Source organism: Telmatherina bonti (assembly GCF_933228915.1).
Source record: "Telmatherina bonti genome assembly, chromosome: 19".
In the NCBI taxonomy this organism is placed as follows: Eukaryota; Metazoa; Chordata; class Actinopteri; order Atheriniformes; family Telmatherinidae; genus Telmatherina; species Telmatherina bonti.
The window spans coordinates 24521891-24539998 of NC_136617.1; the positions used below are offsets into that span (position 1 = coordinate 24521891).

An 18108-nucleotide genomic window follows, 5' to 3' on the forward strand; every position below is an offset into this window, starting at 1 on the left:
CTTATTAGCTGACCATGCACAGCTGTGCCTTGTCCCACTACACAAGTAGTGTCGTAGATGGAAATAAACTAAGGTCATGATGCATCAAGAGCAATGTAAAACCTATTTTTTTTCTGTATGAGGATGGAACGAGGGGTGTCCATTTTCTATTTGATTTGAAAACATCATGGAGACTATTTTTGCTTAGACAAACCTATTAAACTCACCATGGCCTTTTTATTTATCTCCTCATTTCATTTTGTGGACAAATGTACAAAAATCTGTATGACAAGATGAGGTCATTAAGTCATGGTGACGTGAAACACTTGGATAGAATGTGATCTTTAGATAAGACCTCTAATAAACTTAGCACTGTGGGCTGCAATGCATCGTTTAACTTCAGATAACAAACCTAAAACCTCACGTTTCTTTTCTTAAAACAAAAGCAAAACAAACAAAAATCCTCAACACCCGTGAATGAACTTTGCTCATCCTTGGAGCACAATGCCAGCCCCTCATATCTAACTGAGGTGGAGCTTTTGGAGTTGCTTGCTAGATCTCTAAACTCTGGCAGTTGACTTTATTTATTCTAACCTGATTGTTTGGGTTTGGGGATTCTGTTGCTCCTGCAGTGAAGGAAATTGCTCTCTTGCCTGCTTGGTTCTGAAACGGAAAACGGTTTTTAAAATTATAACAAAACAAACGTAAACGCTTCTCTTTCTCAATCTCTTTGTGAAAAATGGGCGTTCTTGGTGCCCTGTCAGGGCCGGCTAACAAAGACTGGAAAAAAAAGAAAGGATTCAAATAGCTGAATAGCTGGTGAGGTGACCAGGTTATCAGCTGAGTACACATCTCTTGGTGTGTTCTTTTTAATGCTTGCAAACAAGCGTGTTAATGTCAATGGAGGATTGGCATTGGCATTAGCTTGCTTAATGAACAGAAAATTACTGTGGCAAAGGTGGTTTGTGTCTGGATATACTCATGAGATCAATAAATGTCCATAAAACCAGCTTCATAATCCGATAGACTGGTTTTAACTCAGAGGGTTGCTCCTTTTAGATTCCCTTCAGTAGGCGTTCGGATCATGCCCATATCCCATGTCCTTCCATTGTGCTGCAGCAATGCAAATTCATGTGTGCACACAATACAATGAAAGCTTTTCTGTTTGAGAGATGGCAGCGCTGTTGCACTCTGGAAACAATTACTAGGCAATAATCTTCGCATTCTTTCATCTCACCACCAGCTCAGCTGATTAGGATATCCACTGGTACGCAAGGCAAACCTCAAGCACGCACACACTTGCATTTTTCCTGTTTCTGCCATGAAGCCCAGTAAGTCCTGCGTTTCCTTTGTTGCTATCCTCACACATGCATACACACACACCTGACATCTGATTCTTGACTGATGATAAATAACCATCAAAGTCTTTCCGCAGGGACCACCCAGGGTAAAAAAAAAAAAAAAAAATACAGAAGCTGCAAAATACCATTCATTTGCCCTCTTCTGTTTGCACATGCTGCAGCATCTCGCTTGTGTCTACTTGTGTTTATACACACCTAAGTGTGCGCCCATTTTTTAACCTGTAAATCAAGGTTAAAGGAGAATAAATTGGGAGAATTGCTCCACAATCACCTTTAAAACTGTGGTAAAGCAAACCTTTTTGCTTGTCTTTTCCCCCAGTTTTCCTTTACCCACTTAAACAGAGGGAAGAATTGCCCCAGCTGTCTTCTAATCTCCATGGAGAGCTTTTTCCCAGGGTGGAAACACTGTTATCCTTTTTCTCTGAACTGTCCCCCTCCCTTTACCCTTTTATCAGTGTCAAATGATTACCCATGAGGAAACTGAGCTCAGCAGCAATATGCTTCAGGTGAGACAGGGTGCATTTGATCAAAAAAATGTCTCCTCCCCTACCTGCTCTATCTATCCATCCAGACTTCAACATCCCTCCTCCTCTCTTGTGCCCTTGCATCACCCCACCTGCACCCTCGTGCCAGGTTAGCGCCTATGCCCAAAACCCATTTCAGGGGTATTTCCCTGTTGAAATTTACAAGAATCAAATCAAAGAGTCCAGATTTTATCCAAACCATGGGAACAGACCAGTCTTTCCTTGCTTGTCCATTAGCATCCCTAAATCTTCTCCTTTTCCTCCTTTTTTTTTGCTTTAAACCTCCTTTACATTTAAGTTCATCTTCCCAGTATAACCATCTCCCCTTGCCCGACTCTTTTGCTCTCCTTGATGGCCCTGCACAGCCACCGCCTGGTGAATGCCAGGCATTCCTTTGTAAGGTTAGAACAGACAAAGGTGGACCACATCACGTGTGAGAAAACAGCTCTTTTGAGTTGTCGCCCACGTGAATGAGGCCGATTGTGAATTTGAGAGGGACTTTAAAAGCAGCAGAGAAAAGAGCGAAAGCACCTGTCCACAGCTGTTTTTGGATGAACCTTGAACTCTGACCTTTGTTACTTGATATTGATAGCTTGTTTGAATGGAGCAGGCTTAAATAAAGAAGCAAACCTCCAATCCAGTATTTCACCATGACAGACAGAGGGAAAAGGAAAACTATCAAAACCTTGTGAGCCTATACTAGCGTAGTGTAGTTACCGGCATACAATACTCTACTCAGTAAGTGGCCACTTAGTGGAGTAAACAAGGTCAAATTACAACCCAAAACTTAATTCCAATCAAACTCACAAACAACTCCACCCTACAACACACTCCAACCATTCACACAACCTTCTTGAAGGAAAAGACACAGTCAGTGTACCCCCAGACAAACTCCACTCCACCTTAAACACACCACCTTTCAGGAGAAGAAACCCCCATACGTCAAGGCATAGTGGGTCTATGTTTGGTGACACCGGGTGTGGACTCGGGTGGGGTGTATCTGTGACGCCAGCCTGCCTTTCATGGCTTATTTTTGGAGCTTTTTTGACCAACTTCAATGGCAAATTGGGTCTGTGTGATGCAATGCACCACTTTTCCAGTCAGTAAACTGTGTCTGTTTGTTTTTATTCTTACTAATGGAAGGGAGAGAGGGAGAAAAGTGCTTTTTAAAAAAAAAAAAAAAAAAAAGAGAGAAACTTATGACAACCAGGTGTTTTTTCCCTCTTCTCGGGAATGTTTCACCTTGTAAAAGCAAGTGAGTGGGAGGGGATTTTTGTACCAAGCTGAAGTGAATGGCTTGGGGATTTTTCAAGGGGTGTGCGCTGACCAAAGGGTATGAGTGAGCATAAATGTGTGTTGTGTGAGTGTATTAGGGCTGAGATTTTTGAGGAACAAGCGGCTGAATTCTTCAGTGTAACTGTAGCATAGCCATGACTGGGAGGGGCGGAGGCTTTCTAGTGTTGGTGTGTGTGAGGCTCCAACAACTAATTTTTTGCCTCACTGAGCTACAGACAACCATTGCTTATGTGGTAAGGTGTGATCAACAACAGCAAGCTCACACAGAAGCACACACCTGGTGAGTGCATGAATGGCAAGCCAGACTGCCACACAGGGCTTCTATTGATGACATCATCGCCAGGCATCTGGTCACTCCACCCTTCACATGCTCACGGAGCTTTTCAGTTGACCACCGCTGCACCATGGCTCTTTCACAAATGTGACGCCTGCTACTTATTTTTGAGAGATTAAACAATTTAGTTGGCTCCAGTCCTGAACAAAATATGTTTTTAGAAGCATTTTAGAAAGTTTAACGTCACAGAACAACAAGTTTATGACCTTCCAACAGTAAAGGACATGTGTTTGCAAGAAACTATGTCCCATACTTGACTCTACCAGTTCATGTTTAATTACTTTTCTATATTTATGGATGCAGAATTTGCCAAAGCAGTGCAAATAAAATGCTACAAATGCACTTTAAATTTGCCCATAATGACAGTCTTCAAACAGCCGGTCCCATTACATATAAGAGCCATTATCCAAACATGTCCTTGTTGCCTGTAGTTCTCATGGAGAGGAAAGCTGTGTTCAGCCCAACTTTAGTTCTAATGGTTGGTAGATTATACAGTCTGGGGATGTTTATTACTTTTCCTGGGCAAAACATGACTGAGAGAAGTGCAGTAAGACTGCCAGGTTTTGATAACTGGCTGGAACTTATGTGCTGATTGAAGGAATGAATCGGTGGGTGTTGCTTTAACCGCAGAGCCTCTAATAAATCAGTACCAACTGGCGTAGCTTGATAATTATTAAAACTTGAAAATCACAGACTCTATCTGATCTTCAACCAAGCCAATGGCTTAGTCCCTGTAGGTCTTTCAGGAAAGGGCCCGGCAATCATAGCACAGAACAGCATGGCCTTCAAGGTCTACTTCCATTGCACAGGGCCAGCTAGCATACAGCCAATTAAACTCTGAATGCTATGCCTGTAGTGGTCCTTGTAACCCTCTGCCCTGTTGGAAGTTACCCAGTTACTGATAAGGAACAATGGCTCTTCATCCAGGCGAACAGAAAAAAACATGGTTCCCATTTAGTTGAGAATTTACTCATTTTCCCTTGTCCATTTTTCAATGGACAGACTGATTTCTACTTGTTATCCCTGTTTTTTAATAAGAAATTGGGGAGATGTAGTTGTAAAATGTGAAATTATATCCAGTTATTTCATTTCTGGTAATAAGACATAAATCAATGCCACCTCAGATGTTTAACATCAGTTGACAAACTGTATTTATTTATTGGGGAAATAATTGCAAAATTGTCAATGTAGCATATGACAAATTAAGGTCTGATACTTTCAAAAGACGTAAGAGGACTGAAATAAAACTTCTGAAGTCCAAAATATTTTTTGCCCTTTGCTGTCCCTTAATGTAGGTTAGCTCTGCATTTGTCTTGTACCCCCTCTCTTTTCTGAGCTCTCTCTAACAAGTAAAAGTTTGCCCAGTGGTGACCTTGGCCTTGATGTTAGCTCTGTCATTTCTCTCTTTCATCGCCTAATTTGCTCTGTTAATGTCCTTTTGTGTTTCTTTGTTAAATCCTTTTGCTGAGCCAAAATGGCCAGTGTGTTGATATTTAGTTTCTGGCCATTTTGTACATGGTGCTTTACAGCAAAATGCACCTGTAACATGAAATTAAAGTTAAAACTTATAGTTGTAAAGTTCAGTTTTTCAGCCTTGGGTTACTGCAGGTTAATGATAACCCCAAGACCGTACATAGGAGTCAGAGGCGCAGGGTTTTCAGGTCAGAAACATACGTAGTATTGCATTGCAATACTAAGAAGTAGCCAGGTGCTGCAAATCAAATGCACTATATTAAAGTGGACTTATCAACTGTAAGCATGTCTATAAAAGTAAAAGTATTGTCAGCTTGCTGGTCTGGGACATTCATGTGTGTGTTAACCTAATGCCAAGGAGGAAAGACATCAGTAATAATCATAGAGAAGAAATTGTTGCTGCCCATCAAACTTTCTGTGAAGGGTTTCACAACCATTTCTAAGCAATCTGGAGTCCATCATTTTACAACTAGAAAGATTATTCTGTAGTGAAAACATTTTCAACAGTGGCCAATCTTCCTAGGACAAGATGTGTCAGGGAGATCGCCCAAGATCAGAGCAAGGAGTATACTCAAAGAAACTGACAAAAACTCCAAACCATGACACTGAACAGCTTGTAAAGTTTGCTTCTGCACAAACCACAAGACATCTGGAACAATGTCCTTCAGACAGATGAAACAAAAGTGACTGTAAAGGACAGTTCAACTATTTTCAATACACCTACTAGCACATATAAGATATCAGTGCCAATGCCTTATACCATCTGTTAAATATGTTGGTGCAGAGGTGATGATTCAAATTTGTTTTGCAGTCATTGAGTCAACAATAAAGTCCACTGTGTAGTAAAGTCTTCTAAAGTCAAATTGTAGGCCATCTGTTTGACAAGTAAGACTTGTCTGAAAATGAATCATGTCATATGACAATGATCCAACGTGGAGCGGCAAATCTTACAGAATGGTAGAATAAGAAGAGAATTTTGTCTGGTGGCTGCTGGGGTAGGCTTCAGCTGGGATACAAGCAGGTATATAGCGGATGGATGAATGGATGGATGGATGGATGGAAATTTTTTATGATACTTTCTAAATTTTAACTTTATCTGTTGAGCTGATTTGAACTCATGTTTTAAAAGACACTTGTTAAAGACCGAGTTGATTTCTTGGAGATGAATTTAAGAAAAGTGGGTGGGAGTGGGGGTGGGGGGGAACTTGGAAGAGACGCCTCCAAGTTCCCCTCTCCTCTTCTTTTTTCGTTCCCCTCTCCTCATCCTACCCCACCCCTCTCTGTACTGCAGCTACCCCACCCCATCCTGCTCACTCCCCTCCTTCCTCTCAGCAGCAGCCAGCCACAGACACTTGCTTTTCTGTATGAAGTGGGGGGGGGGAAACCAAATGAACAATCCTGTCTGTCTTTCCCAAAATAAGCCAGTGGGAGAGGGATCGCCGTGTAAGTCAGGGAGATTGGAGCAGCGAGGTGCACTGCCCCTGGTTATAAGTCTTGGAAGTGGGAAGCGCTTGCTGTTGGGACCCACAGCATTCAGCTCCTCACACTGTCCTGCTGCCTGCCTGCCTAACTAACCTGACTGACTGACTGACAGACTGAGTTTCCCTCCACTGTTTTTCACTCCCTCTCCCTCTCTGTCCTGCTCCCTTGCTCCTGCCCTCCTACTTTCCACCCTGGAGAGCGAGAGTGCACAGATTGGGAAGGTGCTCCTCAGACCTGCGCCTGGACAGCTTGAAGACGGCACACACAGGATTTTCCCCTCTTCCCTCACTTTGATCCCCCTCCCTTGCTTTCACCATCTCTTCCAAAAAAGCTCATGGCTCGACTTTTTTAGCTTTTTTTTTTTTTTAAATTTAGTTTTTTCAAATCTTTATTTCTTTTACCGTTTTGCTGGAGGCATAGAGATTGAAACTGAACAGAGAGCTTGCTCCACCTGCAGCTAAGAACATCACAATTTTAACTTCTGTTTTTTGCAGTTTTTAATTATTTTTTCTTGAAACATAAGATTTACTTTCCTGCGCTTGTGAGCAGCACTGGACCAGCTTAAAGTGCCTGCTCTTTGACCAGGAGGACACCTCTCTTCATTTTCGGCTGCATGTTTTCTGAATATCTGATGCTATTGTATCTCATGGGAGACTCGCTTGGCTGAAGCAAGGAGGGAGGTAGAAGAGAGAAACCCACCTGAAGTGCACACCTACAGCTGCCCTCTCTCTTAGCGCACCCCCCACCCAAACCTGTCAATCTACCCGAGGAGATACAGGTAAGCTCTATGCTTCCTTATATTTCCTCTGGCTCTGCTAGCATCCTTATGTCCTGTCATCTTTCTGCTTTATTACACGTGCTTGAGCTGAGCTTGTCCAAAAGAAACAGAAGGAACAAAAACATTTAAGTAAGAATTCCTATTCAACTTCGGAGTCATGAGACCAGTGTAATTCCACTGAGCCCTAAGCTAGTGCACAGCATAATATGTGTGGATTAAAATGAACCACCAGTTTGTTCACCTTTCTTCTCCAAGAATGACCTATTGGATGCTGGTCTTACTTTCTCTGTAATAACTGGGAACCTCTGGACAGTGATGGCAGGTATGGGAAGTGTGAATCCTGCTTTGCGAAAGTGAATTCCAGCTCTGGGGTTCGACTGCTGATGCAGTTGTGCTCACACAGCTTGGATTTCTGTGATGCTGTGAAAATGGGCGTGGTGTGTATCATGAGTGTGTATCTGGATAGGGAAGTGTGGTAGCAGGTTATGTAGAACAACTGACGTAACAGAAGGGTCCTCCATGCGGATGGATCTTGTGTTTTTATGTAATGCGATTGTCTCTAATATGGCATGTGCTGCAGCTTATTTTATATACTTGTTAATCACATTGCAAGTGTACCAAGATAAAGCAAGATTGCACATGGATTCGTCTCTTCTTCTCTTTGCACCCCCCCCCTCCTGTTACTTCACTCCGTCCATCCTCTCTGGCAAGTGACACCGCATTCCTCCTGTAACGACATCCCTCCATCGAAAACAGAGGACAGATAGTCGTGACACTGTGTCCTCAGGTATCCCACATGACATATCCAAGGAGAGAGACTGAAAAGTAGAGAAAAAAGGTACAAAAACAAAAAAATCAACGAGTGAAATGGAGGAAAAAGAATCTCATTTGTGACAATGAAAAAACTGACTCAAAATACAAAGCTTGATCCAAAAGGATCACATGTGTTTCCGCGCACTAGCAGCAGGCTTTCGGAGCAGAGAATATAAGAGGCAAACAGAGTGGGGGAGTCTGGAAAAGACAGTCTGGAGTTCTGAAATCCAAAAAACATTTGGCAGCGTCTCTCTGTTTTGCTGGCTTGCAAGAAGAAAATTCAAATGCATGTGTACCTGTGTGGGAGTGTGTGTGTCTATTTGTGCATGTGCAGCCCCTCATGAACTTGGGTGACTTCGTTTATGTCAGAATTGAAGGATGCAGTCATCAGAATGGCAATACACACAATTAAGTTTAATTCCATTTAATGATGAGGCACAAAAAGTTGCCAGGTCTGCAGACCTGTTAGTGAGCGTCCACATGCTCTTTGCTGTCTTCTATTCTTTCCAGGTTTCTCGTTTCTTTGAACAAATTCAGGCATATATGTGATGGCAACATTTGCCCTGGAGCCATGGCAACCGTGTACCACTGACTTTCACTGAGTTGTGTCGTCTAGCATGTGGCAGCTGGCCAGAAAGTGGCTGACTTACAGTTACAAAAAGCCAAAGTGTGTGCTTGTGTGAGCAGTACATTATTTAACCACATATACCAAGTTCCATCCGGCTGCCCATTCAGGGCTCTGATACAAAGTGCCAAAGCGTGACTGAGCATACACAAACAACAGTCATGCTGGATACACAAGGCATACTTTACGCCTTGTGCAATGCAAACAACTACATGGTTTTAACACTCCACATAAACACTTACACAGATTTCAAACAGATGACCGCACTCTCACTGTCAGAGCCTCTCATGCTCCAATGCTTTCACTTCACGGACCAGAACATATTCTTAACTGGTTAGATTCCAAACTTATCATCAGCTCGACTTTCTCTTGTTTTTCTTCTTTGTTTGGAGGTAATAACGCTTCATCCTTGTTATTGGTAGAGGAAAGAGGGTCATTAACCAGTCAAATAATCTATCTGTTTACAGAAAAACTTGAACTGGGGTTTTTGCTGAGCTGTGTAATGCACTTTCCATCACCCGCTTTCAAGTTTGTGAAGCAAGTTACAATTTTTGGCCACAAGAGGGCAGAATAGCAGACAGTTCACTACCATACAAACACTAACATATAGAGTAAACAAGAGGTTGAAAGTTGTTGCACAGACAAATGTATGAAGGATTAATAATAGTGGTTTTTGGAGTGATGCTACACTCACAACGTTAAACTTGCTCATAACACCACTGCTAATAAAATAAATGTTCTTTTTGAAGAATTATTATGATTTATTTATATGCCTACCGGCTCTTGCCCCATTTATCAAATGCACTATTATGTTTTTAGTTTTGATAAAGGATCCAGAGCTGCTTTAATAAAACTTTCCTCTTCAGTGTAGATGTATATTGTAGTCACACTGTGGGCCAGCACATGTGCCTCTTGTACTTCTAGTGCTAGCAGGAAATGAAGGAGAATGCCACTCATACTCAGGCAAAAGTTAACGCCCATCTATTCCTTCACTGTACTCAAGAGCGCACCAGTATACACACACATTTTCACAAAATGTCTCTCATCAGATTCTTTTGTTTCATTGGTGTATAAGGAGGCATCAGAGTACAAACTGGGCACTCCTGCTCTTAAAGCTCTCGCTCTGAGTTTGTTTTTATTAAGCGCTCTCTTTGGCCGGAAGCTGCGATTACAGCCACACACAAATGCTGTGCATTCACACAGTCTTCAGCACTTATTAGAAGGAATGCTAACTGGTGCCGTTGATATGCTGAGGGAGGAACTGCAGTGAAGGGCGGTGGAAACAGAATACAGGTCCTGGTCTTAATCAGAGCTTGGACCAAAAACACTCAAGACTAATAGGCTGGATTTGTTTTTTGGCTAAAAGCACAATGAGAAAAAGGCCGAGAGAATAAAATACATAAACACATTTTTTGGTATGATGATGCCGAAAGACTTGCACCTTTGCTTCCTTCTGCCTCATGTTTATGCTTCCTTAATCTTATTTGCACACCCCCAGTAGCCATCTTGGCCTGGGCACTGAGATGATATGTGAAAATCAATCAGATGCAAGCTAAGCTAGTGGATCTGCAAGAAGAAATGATCCTCAGTAATGGATGGGGCAGCATTTTATTAATCCAGCCACTTATACTGAAGGGTTGTTTTGGCTCAGCATGAGGCAGAGGACAAGAAGAGGAAGGAGGGTTTGCCCTGATTAAAGACCTTGCATATGAGGAAAACAACTTTGGAAGTTTCGCTTTCTTGTTTTTCTCTGATTCAGATTTAGGTGCTTCCCTATATCTCAGTTTATCAACATCCCACTTGCTGTTTCATTCTCTCATAACTGTCTGGACCAGAGGAAGCTTTTCCACTGTGCTGGCAGCAACACGGGGATGGAGAAAGAGAGACGGGGAGAGTGAGCTGTGGGGAGGCTTGGCAGACGACTCTTGTTATTTTTCCTCCGCCTCCCATTGACTCTGTCAGCACTTGGTTCATTCTGAGGAAGGCCTGTGAGCTCAGAGTGGCTTGACAATGGCATCTATCAGAGGGCTCTTATCAAAACCACTTAGTAGAATAAAACAAGAGGAAATTTGTAGGGAAGATAAAGCTGGTCATTAGTGCATTGTCACAGTTCCCCCCTGTAACATTCCCTCTTGTCCCAACCTCTTCCATTGTTTCTGCATTTTCTTAATGGTCTCAAATTAAAAGCCAAGCCTCAAAACATTGTTTTTGACAGCAAGGCCAGAACAAAACAGTGGCGATACATTGAGCAATGCTTTCTGGAGTCAAACCTCTATTTTTCCAATGGTCAGTTAAAGTTTTTCAGAGCAGAATCTTATGTTTAAACAGAATCCAACAGGAACAAACAGGGATGGGGAACGTCTGTATGTATCCAGCAACAACACTATTTCCTGTTAATGGGATGTGACATCTGCTTTTCCTTTAATTTCTTTCATTTTAAATCTGGATGCAAGGATGCAAGAGTTTACCTGCATCTCCCCAGAAAGTGTGGGACAACCTTCCACAGTGGTCTCAGTTTAAGGGGAAACCAACTGGAAATACATGACGTGGAGTGAAGCTAAATGAAGATAGTTTGGCCTGTTGTTCAGCACATGTGTTTGTATGCTCAGATTTTAGTTTTTGACTCAGCTACCTCACTGCCCCTCAGTTCACTGTCCGGCAAGAATTTTGTTTGGGGCTTTTGAAAATAGAACGTCGGGCCGATTCTTGACAGGGTCAACTTCTCAATATAAAACTCCTTTCATCATTTTACAGACAAACTTCCCGAGCCAAGTGTTTATTTTTATTATTTCACTTCAGATGCACGATGGATATATTTGTCTCTGATGGGTCAATAGTGAGTAAGAAGCTGGAAACGGCTCCTTAGAGACTATTAGAAAAGCTCCAGACTTTGTTATTGTTCAGTCTGAACTTGATTTAGATGTGTGTGTAGGTGTTCGTAAAAAGAGAAAAGAGACTGGGGTTATTGTGGTGTTATGATCCCCTTGGAGCAGGATAATAAAAAGCATTTTATTTCACAGAGACAGACACTCTGGAGTAGGAAATGGTAGCTTATAGTGCCATATGCATCATGTTGCTTACACACAGAGGAATTTTTCCCACTCTTCAGTAGCAGACAATAATTTCATATACCAGTTGTCAACTAAGTCTTATTCCACCAATTACCCCAGAGTTAGATCTGTTGCCTTTAATTTCTCGGTACATCTACAATCTCCATGAATGAATATGCCCCCTGGGAAAAAAATTAAACAAACAAAAACACACACAAATTAAAAAAGAACCTGGAACAATTTAGGCTACTCATTTTGGTTACTACAACAAGATTTTAGGTGTCTTATTGGTAATTTTCACACATAGTAAAGTTTGCAACAGTCAAATGATGTATACTCCCAAGCTGAGGTGGCGCTGCACCATGAATTAAGCAAGAGAAGGACAAAACATATAAAAAACAAAACTTGTTCATCTATTAGTTAATACAAGGTGACTTCAGTTTTCATTGTATAAGTTGTAGTTATATTCCAGCAGTCTGTTCACTTCAAACAGCTCATGACCTACACTTACAGGTGGACTAGCGTTAACTGCCTTGATGCGCATCAGAGTTCAGTTGTGCATTCACACCTACCCAAACGAACCAGACTTCCCACACTCCCTAACAACGACTAGTTTACCATTCATCTTGCATCCTGTCTCTTCTCTGAGCTCCCAGCCAGTAAAAGTCAGTCCAATGTTGACTGTTGTCTTGCTCTCTCTTTACCTTTCTCTTGTTGTTCTTCTCATAATGTCATCTTGTGTTTTTGTGATGAATCAATCACAGTGCATGTTCAAAATGTTTATATTTCCAGTTGATGGCATGGGATGCAGTGCTGCAAAGCAAAATGCTGCTGTAAAAGGATTTTTGAAAAAGTTCTACCATTAAAACGAGTCATAAACATATGCATTAAAGGTCAGAAAGTTATTTAACGAAACTTTAAATGGCAACAGTAATTAAAACATTCTCAGAAGAACCAACACAGGCCAAACCATCTTCATTTAGCTTCACTCCACGTTGTGGATTTTCTGTTGGTTTCCCCTTAAACTGAGACCACTGTGGAAGGTTGTCCCACACTTTCTGGGGAGTTGGTTTTGGTCAACAACTTCTACAGATGTAACTAAGGCCCATTTATGCTCCCCTTCATGTATTATGGGTTTATCCATGTCAAATGATGGCATATGTCACCGCACTTGTACTTCTATGTGTCTTTTTTGTTGCCATAGATGTTAAGTCAGTTCATCCACTAATATGCAGTGTTGAGTTTGGAGTTAACTTTTACATTAGTAGCAATAATGTACGACTACAAAGTTATTGACAGCCATTAAAAACACCATTTTTTTAAAAATTCTGAATATCTTTTGTGTATTTTTTTATGCTTTTTATTTGCCAGTTTCTTTGTTGTTTTTGTCCACTTCTTCTTTTGTTTGTTCTTTTTGCTGGTTGTGTGTAGGCTATACAACTTAACACTGCCCCCAAAATTTCCAGTGGTATCGGTATTTTTTTTGCATCAAGTGATGGATAGCTCAGCCCCTTCAAATCAGAGAAAATTAAGTGCATAACTGAGATGGACAAAACTGACCATCTGTTTGCATTTCCGTTTTCTGTCGAGCATAAATGTGCCTTTAAACTGATACATCCTCACTTCGAGGAATACTGTCCTCTAGTGTTTATAAGATATAATAATATTAAATAGGGGGATGGGATTTCCTGTTTCTGGCTTCATGTTGAACTACTGTTACAAAAAAGCTGGAGGTGAGTGGGGTTGAATATTGCTGATAATGGCCTTGAGTTAGATCCAGACCTGGGCCGGCTATAACAAAGCCTTAGCTAGTGAACCCATGCACCCTAACTTTACTCTAACTGTTAAAAGTTTATTCCCTTCCCAAAGTTTTTTCTTATGTGGATCACTCATCCTAAATTTTTGGGGGATATGTAAATTATTTATCATTTTGAATTTCGGCTGAGCTGAGGTATTGTGTTCGGATCTCTCCTATATAAATAATTACACATCTGCAGTATGTAGACTTTATGATCGTGCACTGTATGTGTTGCCCAGGCTAATAATGAATAATGAAATGAAAACCTATTTAAATGTCAGTTTCTAATGTCTTTGTATGTGACTTCAAGTCCCTGACACATGGCCAAAACCATCTGTAAGCCCCCTTTTTCCAGGCTAAAACAAACTGGCAAGGGGATTTGCCACTTTTTTTTCCCATATAAACACCTGAAATTTACCTTGGCTCATAGTGTGTCTTGTAATCAATGGATTTGGGATGACTTATCCATACCATTAACCTCCCTGGGTAATTTTTTTGTCATGCCACCCTTTGTTAAGCATTTTAAGAGCACAAGTTACATTCTATTTCTACAGTCCTTGGAAACTGCGATGAAAATAGCAGGTCTTTATGAATTTGGAAAAACAACTGACAGAAGGCACATTTTGTTGGGCTTTTATACTGTCTCAGGATTGTTCAATGCTTCCTGTTTATTTTATTTTTTTTCCTTTCTCAGACTATATTCTTAAATATATATTCTCAGTTTGAAGACTTAATCCTTTCTGTGCAGACTTTGGGGCCATTGAGCAATTTGTATTTCATAATGCAATGTTCAGAGGCTTTAGCTAGTCTACAACACAACCAGTCCTTCAAGGCTTTTGTCTTAATCATTTCCTGTAATCAGCAGCAAAGTAGTTAACCGATAAAATGGAAAAGCGACTTTGGGCTCATTCCAGCTCATTTGAGGTAAACGGGATGTAAGCTTTGCTTTTAGTAACTATGCTTTATGTTTTCCTGTGTGTGTGTGTGTGTGTGTGTGTGTGTGTGTGTGTGTGTGTGAGACTTTGTGTATGTGTGTGTCCACAGTAATTACTAAATCACTCTTGTTTGTGTTAATCCCTACAATGTTATGCTTCCAGAAGTAAGACAGCAGAGGTGATGTTGTTTGGCAGCACTCAAAAGTGTTTAAAAAAAGCAGCTTAACAATTTTATCTTAAGCTCACAATGACGGTTATTGCTCTGCCTGCAGTAAACAGTTTAGGAAGGATACATGTGGAGTTTTATAAAGAAAATTTCTGATCCTGTAAAGGGAAGACTAAGATAAACATATATAATAGAAATTGCATGACAGCCTTGCCATTTCCCTTTCCATCGTGCATTTGCTCGGTTTTGTCTGTCAGTGTCAATCTAAGTAGAAACATAAGAAAGCATGAGAGTGATTGTGGAAAGATTTTCCTTTGAGATTTCCTGTGAGATTTTTACTTCCACACCACAGGGCTGTTGTGTAGCCTTGCTCAGTGATGACATTTAGTATGTCAGTGGAGAAAATGCAGTTTTCAGCTCAAATAGAGTCATTGTGTGGGTGCAATGCCATTCGCATTTTAGACACATGAAAGCAGAATTACATGTTTTAGGAAACTGCTATTGGCTGTAAAAGCATGACTGCAATTTGGTAAAACAGTGCAGACATGGACTGCCTTATCAAGAGTTGAGAAATTTTACATGACCTCAGTGTTCAACTGGATGTTTTGCACAGTAGATGATAGATTACAGTTTAAGTGGAATGGATATAAAACATCCTCCCAACCTGACGATATCCTTGCACGTCTGTGATTGTTTGGATGTGGAAAGCTACAGAAGTATAACCACCTCTGGAGGATGTTCTTTGGCCAACCAACATAATACTTAATTACAGAGGGCTTTGGATCAATTACCACTGACTTTCATGTGGTTTACAGATGGCTATACCCTTTCTCTAACTTTTGCTTCTCTTTCCTCTGCAAGCCTTCTCCAAGGAAACTCTGTAGTGTTTGCCTCTTTGCTAATTTGAACCAGAGAAATGGTCATTTCCTAACACTGGGCCCCGGCCCATTCTACAAGACAAACTATCAACCAGTCCAAATGATCCTTTACTGGACCACTCCCAAAGCTGGCCAGAAACCACACAAATCCTTGTTTTCCCGACATATGGAGAAAGTGTGATAGAGATATGGGAAACATCAGCAAGGGTTAGGAAAGATGGATGGCAATGGACCCATTTAAAAGATCAAAAGTAGGACGTGGTGAAAATGGGGATAGAAGTGGAAGAGGTGGCGATTGCGGGAAAGAGGCAAGTAGAGGTGAAAGTACATTCAAAGATGGAAAGGTAAAAGGAAACATAAATGGGAAAATAAGCTTGGTCTGAGGATCACGCAGTTCGCAACCATGCGGTGTCTTTGATTTGGCAGAGGAATTGAACCCGTGTCAACAGACACATGCAGGGACCTTCTTTTTACTCCCAGTCACAGATTTTTCCTCCATGAATCAGTCTTCCTCAGCTTGCCACAAACTCCTTACTACTCTAATATCTGTTTACTCTGTCAGCCTGTTCATCAAGCTCATCAACAATCTCAGAACTTCCATCGTCAGATAAACTTTCTTTGTCCCTTGTCTCAAAGGGAAGCAAAAATCTGGAAGGTTTAAAAGATCTAAAGATAACTTTAAGTTAAACAGTGCTGCCTTTACTTAGTACTAGTTTTTTATTTAGTTGTGTAATGCAAATGTTATTACTCCAGACAATGTAGTCCATCCAAGGGATGGGGTATGTGTTGTACCCCACATTGTCTGCGAGGAAGGATACTAAGAAGGTAGATTGGGAAGACAAAGATTCATGACTGCCAAATCATTATCCTAAGAGGTTGTGTTAAGAATGTTATGTCCAAACAATATCTGGAAGACTTGAGCCTGCTGACTGGAGCCTCATGTTTGTGGCAGGGAGAACGTGAAAACAAACTAGAATTAGAAAGTTTTTCCAAAAAGTGGAAGTTTCCCTTTTAGATGCACTTATAAAACTATGTAATGTGAGAGGGAACACTCATCAATACACAATACAAAACTTCACGACTTTCTAAAGCCGTTCAGATATCTTACGCTTAACACCCATGTCTGTTTTTGGTATCTCTGTCAACTCCAGTAACAGCACAGTTTCTCAGAAAGTTAAGATGTCTTTTTTACATAATGTGTTTTTACACTGGTCAAAAACACCTACTAAAGCTTACTAACATGTGGCTTTTAGGCAAACTGGGAAAGTGTTTAATCTGCATTTATTTACACACTAAAGAAATATTAGGTAACCATGGGTGTTTTCCTGGCTACAATCAGAATTGAGAGGGACACAACATCTGTGTGTACATTGTAATTTTCTCTGATGTTGAGGACCTGTCTGCATGGAAGATGAAGGTCTGTTATATTTTTGACTGAACCAACACCATAACTGCTGACCCAGCTCTATGACATGGATACTCAATCCTTGTCCTCACAGGCCTGTATCTTGCAGGTTTTAGAAGTTTTCTTGCTGCAACACACGACTCACAGTATCATGTAAATGTACATCAGGCTCAACACTGCACTGGTGTTGAGCCTGATGTAAAGCCCCATACAATCTAAGTCTGAATCAGGTGTTGCAGCTGGAAAACATCTAAAACATGCTGGTCACGCATCAGACTTTGAGGGGCAGGGTTGATGCTGTAAGACAATAAGAGCAACGTCATGAAAAGAGGGAAATCTACAGAAACCAGAGGCAGTCAGCAGTCCTGGGCAGTCAGCCCCCAAGAAGCACTTACATGTGTGGCAATCATCTGATGTTGAATGAACACAACACTGGTCAACAAATTATGACTGTGATGAAGATATCATGCAGGTGTGACACAACTCTAAGCTGTTGCTCTGCCTCTGCCTGGAGGAAGGGAGAAACCCAAACCATCACAACAGAAAAAAAACCCAAATAAATAAGTAAACAACCCAGCACTACTAAAATAACAAACTCAATTCCAATTTTTTCTTATGCAAACATATGTTTATACACTGTAATTGACTGCAGGAGCTCAATATTTTAGCCTGTAAGGCTTAGAAAGAAACTTTATTTGATATTTTGTTGACAAATGAACCCCACACGCTTGTCTTCTGGGAAGCAGTTGTATTTTCTGTACTTGCACTCTCACTGTTCCTGGTGGTGAGAAAAAATAAATTTGGCTACATTCACTCTTGTTAAAAAGGCAAAAACACATCTGTCTGGTTGTATCTACTTGGTTAAAACTTATAACTTTTCCACCAGATGATACAAAATCCAGCACATTCAACATTTAATATGGTAGTTCCAGGAAAAATCTATTCCAGGATGATACACAGAAAAATGTGTTTTCATACTATATCTGAACGCTTCATGAACACTTCAGCTTATGAACTGGATAAAGAGGTTGTAGATGGATGAATGGACTAATAAATGTTTCATTTAACCATAAGCTGGAAGAGCCAAACAGATCATTTTGCAACGTATTAAATGTGAAAATCAAGGTTTGACTGCATATAATATAAACTAACAATGCCTGATTTGCATTGTATTTAGAAAACGGATTGCAGTTTAAAGAAAAAAAATCAAG

General features: G+C 40.8%; 1 protein-coding gene across 1 annotated transcript in view; it reads left to right on the forward strand.

The window, feature by feature from the left end:
- Positions 1 to 7092: 7092 nt before the first annotated feature.
- col8a2 (collagen, type VIII, alpha 2) overlaps positions 7093 to 18108 on the forward strand; it is a 48556-nt gene continuing 37540 nt past the window's right edge. The window contains exon 1 of the mRNA XM_079259325.1: positions 7093 to 7227. The gene's annotated coding sequence lies outside the window, so the exon portion shown is untranslated. The remainder of the gene's footprint in view (positions 7228 to 18108) is intronic.